This window comes from Myotis brandtii, unplaced genomic scaffold, assembly GCF_000412655.1.
Source record: "Myotis brandtii unplaced genomic scaffold, ASM41265v1 scaffold7, whole genome shotgun sequence".
Lineage (NCBI taxonomy): Eukaryota > Metazoa > Chordata > Mammalia > Chiroptera > Vespertilionidae > Myotis > Myotis brandtii.
Window position 1 is genome coordinate 1,265,530 of NW_005370740.1, and position 7,634 is coordinate 1,273,163.

Sequence of the window (7,634 nt, forward strand, 5' to 3'; positions counted from 1 at the left end):
CGGCCTGACTGCCCCCCTGCCGGCCTGGTCGCCCCTAACTGCCCCCTCATTGCTGGCCAGGTCACACCCAACTGCCCCCTCCCTGCCAGCCTGGTCGCTCCTAACTGCCCCCCCCTTCTGGTCACCCCTTACTGCCTCCCCTGCGGGCCAGGTTGCCCCCAACTGCACCCCCCAGCTGGCCTGGTCACCCCACACAGCCTGCTGTTCAATCGTTTGGTCGTCCCTCACTAACCCCGCTGCCGACCTGGTGGTAGGCAGCCATCTTGTGAGGGTGTGAGGGTTAATTTGCATATTACCGCTTTATTATATAGAATTATTGCCTCTCTAAGAAGCAAATACAGTACAGAAAATTTCCCATTTTATAAGGCAAAACTGTATTATCAAGAGGTGACCCTCAGCCCTAGCTAGTTTGGCTCAGTGGATAGAGCATCAGCCTGAGGACTGAAGGGTCCCAGGTTAGATTCCAGGCAAGGGCCAGGGTTGTGGGCTCAATCCCCACTGAGGGGTGTGCAGGAGGCAGCTGACCAATGATTCTCTCTCATCATTGATGTTTCTAACTCTCACTCTCTTTTCCTCTCTGAAATAAAAAAAATATATTAAAAAAAAAAAAAGAAGGGGTGACCCTCAAAGAAAACATAAAGCTAGTCAATGGCTGTTACTAGTGTGGACCCTGAGAAAGAAGACACCTACTAAGAAGGGCTCCAGATGGCTAATTGGGCTCAAATTTAAGAAAACAAAGCCTAGCAGCCATTTCTACACAGAGGCCTCTCACACTAAACTGCACTTCAGGAAGAAGCCTGTACTGCACTGTGTTTCTATATCCAAATCAGCCCTTATAAAGGAGCTCCTGGAATCCTATTTCAAACAAAGAATTGACAAATTCCCTGTCCAATCTGAGCTATGCAGGTATATTACCCTCTCCCTCAATCCAACTTCACCTATTAGCCAGAACAGCTCCCTTTTGACCAATTAGGGCAGTGCCTTTTGGAGTAATCAAATTTCGATGATCCGTTTATTTGCATGAAGACAGACCTATCAGGGACCAAGGACAGTGACTTCTATGTAAGTCACCTCCTCCTGAGAGGGCACTTTCTCTTTCCATGGAGAGACTTCCACTGAAACCTTGGTAGAGCAATGCAGAGCAGAGCTGTCTAGCCAGGGAGGGACATCCTAATAGCTGTGTTGTTTTTCACAGCCATGAGGTAGCACAAGTGAGCTGTCTGCACAGAATAGTTTCCTTCTTCACCACACCCCAAACTGGGGAATCCTATTGCTGTTGAGTAGACACCAAAGACCTTCGGTTAACACTAGGCCTATATTTAAATTGTTCTAAATGCTATTTCTACTAAAATACATACCACAGAAACTTGTTGAATGAATGTAATAACGCCCATTAAATCTCTTTCTCAAGAATTAGCAAGACTAAAACATTCAATAAACTGCTAGCTATCTGATAATGCTATGTTAAATTCTTATTTAAATATATTTTAATTGATTTTTTTGGGAGAGACACACATAGGTTTGTGGCTCCACTTATTTATGCATTCATTGTATGTGCCCTGATAGGGGATCAAATCCACAACCGTGGCATATCAGGATGGTGCTCTAACTACTGAGATACCCAGCCAGGGCTATTTTAAATTTTTCAAAGATTAAGAATTTTCCTATTGTGAGAGAACACATTCGACAACAATGTCAATGTGACATATGTAGCAAGAGATTTTAAAAAGATTAATAACTTTGATATTTTTAGGAATTTATCAGATGAAAATAATCACAAATGTGCACATTTGATATCCACTGGTACTTTTGAAGGCTCCAAACTGGAGGCAGCTTACTTAGATTTAGAACCTAAACTCTTAACTAACATCCTATATGGCTTTACCCATTTTATCATTCAGAGCATGAATAAGAAGGAAGGAATTTACCAATATTTGACAGCCAAGGAAATAACAAAAAAATATAAGGGACAATAAAGATCTAGGATGAGAAAACAATGAAAAAGAATTATATATTCCATCTTCTTGACCCACAAATTAAAAAATTCTAAGCTTGGTATTAGTAATCATTAGTAATCATATATACAAGGTGGGGCAAAAGTAGGTTTATAGTTGTGAGCACACAAAACAGTTTATTTTTGTATTATTAATAATTCTATTATTTTCCATACGGACTATAAGCCTACTTTTGTCCTACCCTGTATATATAAATCACTACTTGTTTCTCTAGCTTACCTTTTAACTCTGTAGCTGCCTAGGTTCAAATACTTTACATGAAATTGATCTCTGTTAAGGGAACTGTATTCAAAGCTATTTCAGTAAACAGAGCACTCAATTCCATTAGCACTAATTGCTGGCCTCATACTTTCACCATTTCAACTTCTCAAACACAGGATGGAAAAGGTATGAAACATTAAAAGCAATTCTAAAAACAACTTCTTCCCAGAAATCATCAAATAGATGGATGATTGATCGAAAGATAAAAAACTCTGCCCTAGCTAGTTTGGTTCAGTGGACAGAAAGTCGGCCTACAGACTTAAAGGTCCCTGGTTCAGTTATGGTCAAGGGCACATTCCCCGGTTGCAGGATTGATCCCCAGTAGGGGGCGTGCAGGAGGCAGTCGATCAATGATTCTCTTTCATCATTGATGTTTCTATCTCTCTCCCTTCTCCCTTCCTCTCTGAAATCAATAAAAATACATTTAAAAAAAAGGAAAGGTAAAAAACTTCAAATTATTTGCAGAATATAGCAAGGACTAATTATATAAACAGAAATTGTTAAGACCAACATTTTCAAACTCCAAATTCTGACTCATTTATAAACATCCACCCTCCATTTCATGAAGATAAGCTACCAAGAAGGCCTACAGTAAAAGTCAGAATAACTGTTAATCCACCATGGCCCAGACTCAGATTTTCCAGACTGTTCTACACAATTGTATGACATCTCCTCATTTTATTCTACAGCACACATTTCAACTGTTAAAAGACATAGTAATTTAGGTAGACAACCAAGATGGCAGCATAGGTAAATGCCTGTACTCAGAGCTTCCCACAACCACATCAAAATTACAACTAAAATACAGAAAAACCATCATCCAGAACCCCTGAAAGCTGGCTGAATGGAAGTCCGACAACTAGAGACGAAGACAGTACACTGAGACTGGTATGAGGGGCAGAGGTGCTGAACAGACTGAACAAGCACTCACGTTTACCTCTTTTTTAATCGGGAAGATTGTCTCTGTGGAGGACCCCATTCCCCTGTGAGGAGCAAGGGGTCCCAGCCCCATACCAGACCCCCAGCCCAGGCTCCCAGAGCTGGAAAGGTCCCCACAACTACAGGTTGTAAAAACCAGCAGGGATTGGGGCTCAGTGACATGGAGGCTGCTGGAGACCCAGGTGTTCCTTTTAAAGGGCTGGCCGACAAACTGAACTTACAAGGTCTCGCCTTCCTCTGAGCTTCAGACACATACTAGAAGGAAGTGGATTGTCTGGCATTGGGGGTGGCTTTCTCCCAGACTGAGGTGCTCACAGGGGTCATTGTTTCTATGCTGGGATATAGTGGCAGGGTTGACTGGCAGCCATTTCTATTTGCTCCACCCTGATGATTCCCTGAAGCCCCACCTCATCCAATTTATAGCCCCACACAACCTGTTTGCATTTGAATGGCCTATTCTTGCTCAGGCTTCAGACTTTGCTAAAATTTCTCAAACAAGCTGCAGCTGGGTCAGGGAGCCCCAAACCTGTCAATAAAAGGCCCAATACACGGCACTAGCACCAACCTGCCTTGCTTCACAGCTGGGCCTCCCCTGGGCACTTCCAAACCTAATACAAATAGGAGGAAACTGGAGATCTCTCTATAGCTCCTGCCAGGATGGTCCCAGGCAGTGGCTGACTTTGAACCTCCCTGGAGACCCAACAACCAGTGAACCCAGTGGTCAGCATCAGACCATACCAAATTATAACTCTACACATCCATAAACGACACACTCAAGGGGCAGAATCAGTGAACAACAAAGCCCCACTGAAGCAAGTCCTGTTCCATAGGGGTATGTCCTGCACAGCAGCTCTCCCACTGTAGTCACAGATGGTCCTCATAGCCAATTGGCCTGGAGGTCAATTCCTCCCAGTAACACCAACAGCATTCAAGTCTCAACTACAAAACTGTGCACTCAACCCACACAGGGGCACACCCACATAGAGTGCCCAGCTCAGGAGACTGGGGAGACTGAGACTGAGCCACTGGGCCTACAGGACACCTAATACACAAGGCCACTCTATCAACTCAAAGAGACATAGCAGCTCAACCTAATGCATAAAAATAAACACAAGGAAGCAGCCAAAACACGGAAATAAAGAAACAGATTGCAAATGAAAGAAATGGAAGAAAGCAAATTATTGGATATAGAATTCAAAACAATCATTATAAGTTTACTCAAGAATCTTCCTGAGACCTCCAAGGAACTCAATGAGACTTTCCAGGATATTGCCAAATAAAATGGGAAAGGACCAATCAGAAATTAAGCAAACACTGACTGAAACGAAGAGTAATATACAGGGATTCAACAGTAGAGTAGAGGATTCCGAGAATCAAATCAAGGATTTGGAATATGAGGAAGCAAAAACACCCAATCAGAAGACCAAAAAGAAAAAAGAATCCAAAAATATGAAGCTAGTGTAAGGGGCCTCTGGGACATCAAGTGTATGAACATTTGCATTATGGGGATGCCAGAAAGAGCAGAGAGAGAGCGCAAGATATTGAAAACCTATTTGGGATTAAAAATGGCAGCAGAGTAGGTGGATTCTGCACGGACATGCTCCCAGGAACAAGCTGGAATTACAACTGAAATACAGAAAGGCTTCCTGATTAGTCAACGGAAAACACACAAGAGAGAACCCTGATACCCAAGGACCGTAGATGGAAACCGCATAGACAGTGGTAGGAGGGAGAGAGGCATGAAAGGGCTGGCCGGGCACCCACAGATAGAAGCTTAAGTCTTGGAGAGAGATATCTCAGCTGTATGTGTGTGGGGGGGTGCCACTGAGAACTCAGGGATCTAATCCTGAAGGTGGGCTCCCCAGCAGAGAGCACCAAACGGAGGAAGGTACCCACATAATATCTAGCTGTGAAAAGCAGTGGGGTGTGTCTGCCAGGGAGTGGCAGCTGAAAGTTCGGGCAACCTATTGAAAGGTGAAACAACAAAAATTACCTGCGGAGCCACCCAACTTGTGCTCTGGCAGAGGGAGGGTGAAGTGGCCTGGAGCTGTGAGAGCAGAACCCAGGACTGAGTTCTGCTCTCACAGCACAGAAGTGGGGATAGAGCTCAGAGGGCAGACACCCCAAGTTTCCTGGACTGAGTCATTCACTCATACAGCTGAGGACATTTTTCCGACATAGACATTTGCCTTGCCTGGGCAAGACAGTCGACACACCCTATTGGTAAACACCTTGCCCTGAGGCCACTTAAGAGATTAAAAGTAACAATTAGCCTCCAGGCAGAAGCAACTGACCCAACCTGTTGAAAAACTTTCCCTACACCTGAGGACAATTGCTTGGGGGAAATTCAAGTCAGAATCCTATTAGTCTGTAGAAAGAGGCGGTCTCTGGAGGCTTTGAGTCTTTCCCTAGCCTTTAACACTGTCCTGCACTAGAAATTGAGAGGTGTAGAGGATCTACCTAATACATAGTCACAAACCCAAACAGACAACCAAAATGAGGAATCAAAGAAACAACCACCAAATGAAAGAACTAGCGAATTCTCCAGAGGAGATAAATGAAGCATATATAAGAAATTTATCTAAAACAAAGTTCAAAGTAATGATGTTAAAAATGCTCAACAGTATGAAAAAAGATACCCTATATAATAAAAGCCTAATATGCTAAGTTTTCAGTTGTCCGGTTGACTGTTCAAAGTGTAATAAGTTAATGATATGTAATGGCCACTCAACCACTCACAATGAAATGCACTGACCACCAGGGGGAGACAGTTGACAGGACGACCAATTCTTCTGATGTGCACTGACCACCACGGGGCACACGTTCCAACCAGAAGGGTAGTTAGCTGCTGGGGTCTGGCCCATTGGGACTGAGTGAGATGGGCCGGCATGCCCTGGAGCCCTTCTGTGGGCCCTCCCTGGCCCAATCGTGCACCGGTGGGGTCCCGTGGCCTGGCCTGTGTCCCCTCGCAATCAGCGACCCTCATGGGATGTCGGAGAGCTGATTTCAGCCCAATCCCGCAGGCCACTTCAATTGGGAGGGCGCCCAACAGAGGACTCATGGCTGGCAAACACTGCTGTGGCAGCGTGAGCCTCTCCCGATCAGGACTGATAGGGCACAAGCCCGGGGCAGGCACAGTGGGGCTGGGATGAGTGGGAGTGGCAGGCAGAAGCTGCAGGCGGTGTTGGACGGCGGGTTTCAGCCCAATCCCTGCAGGCCACCCAGAGGGGCCCCAGCCATGCACAGTTTTGTGCACCGGGCCTCTAGTAGTAACTATGAAAAAAGAACAGTCTGAGATAAAGAATGACATAACACAAATAAAGAACACATTGGAAAGAATACACAGCAACCCTAGCCGCTTTGGCTCAGTGGATAGAGCGTCAGCCTGCGGACTCAAGGGTCCCGGGTTCGATTCTGGTCAAGGGCATGTACCTTGGTTGTGGGCACATCCCCAGTAGGGTGTGTGCACGAGGCAGCTGATCGATGTTTCTCTCTCATCGATGTTTCTAACTCTCTATCCCTCTCCCTTTTTCTCTGTAAAAAATAAATAAAATATATTTAAAAAAAAAGAAAAAAGAATACACAGCAGATTAGGGGAAGTTGAGGACTGAATCAGTGAATTAGAAGACAGAGTTGAAAATATCACTCAATTATAGAACCAAAAAGAAAAAACAAAAAACAGGAGGACAGCTTAAGGGAGCTGTGGGACAATGTGAAACATAACAATATTAAAATAGCAGGTGTGTTATAAGAGGCAGAAGGAGAGAAAGGAATAGAGAAGATGATTTAAGAAGTAATGGCACAAAACTTCTCTATACTGATAAAGGAAAAAGTCACAGAAGTTCAGGAGGCACAGAGAAGGCCAAACAAGAAGAACCCAAACAGACCCACACCCAGACACATCATAATTAATAATGCCAAAAACTAAAGACAAAGAATTTTAAAGAATATATTTTACTGATTTTTTACAGAGAGGGAAGGAGAGGGATAGAGAATTAGAAACATCTATGAGAGCGAAACATTGATCAGCTGCCTCCTGCACACCCCCCCACTGGGGATATGCCCGCAACCAAGGTACATGCCCTTGACCGGAATCGAACATGGGACCCTTGAGTCCATAGGCCGACGCTCTATCCAAACCGGTTAGAAACAACCACTTCAAAAATACAACTAAAAGACGGAACAGACATCACCCAGAACCACAGGAAGGCTGGCTGAGGAGAGACTCTTCAACTAGAAGGAAAGACAACAGCATACTGAGGCTCAGAGGAGGCGCAGTGTGGAAAATATAAAGGTGCGGAGGTGCGCGCGCAAAGCGGGCTGGTGGTGGCTGAGGTGGTTGTCGTTTTCAATCAGGAGGGAGACTCAGACCCTGAGCTCCAGATCCGGGCGAGTCTCTAGGGACTCAGACTCAACAAA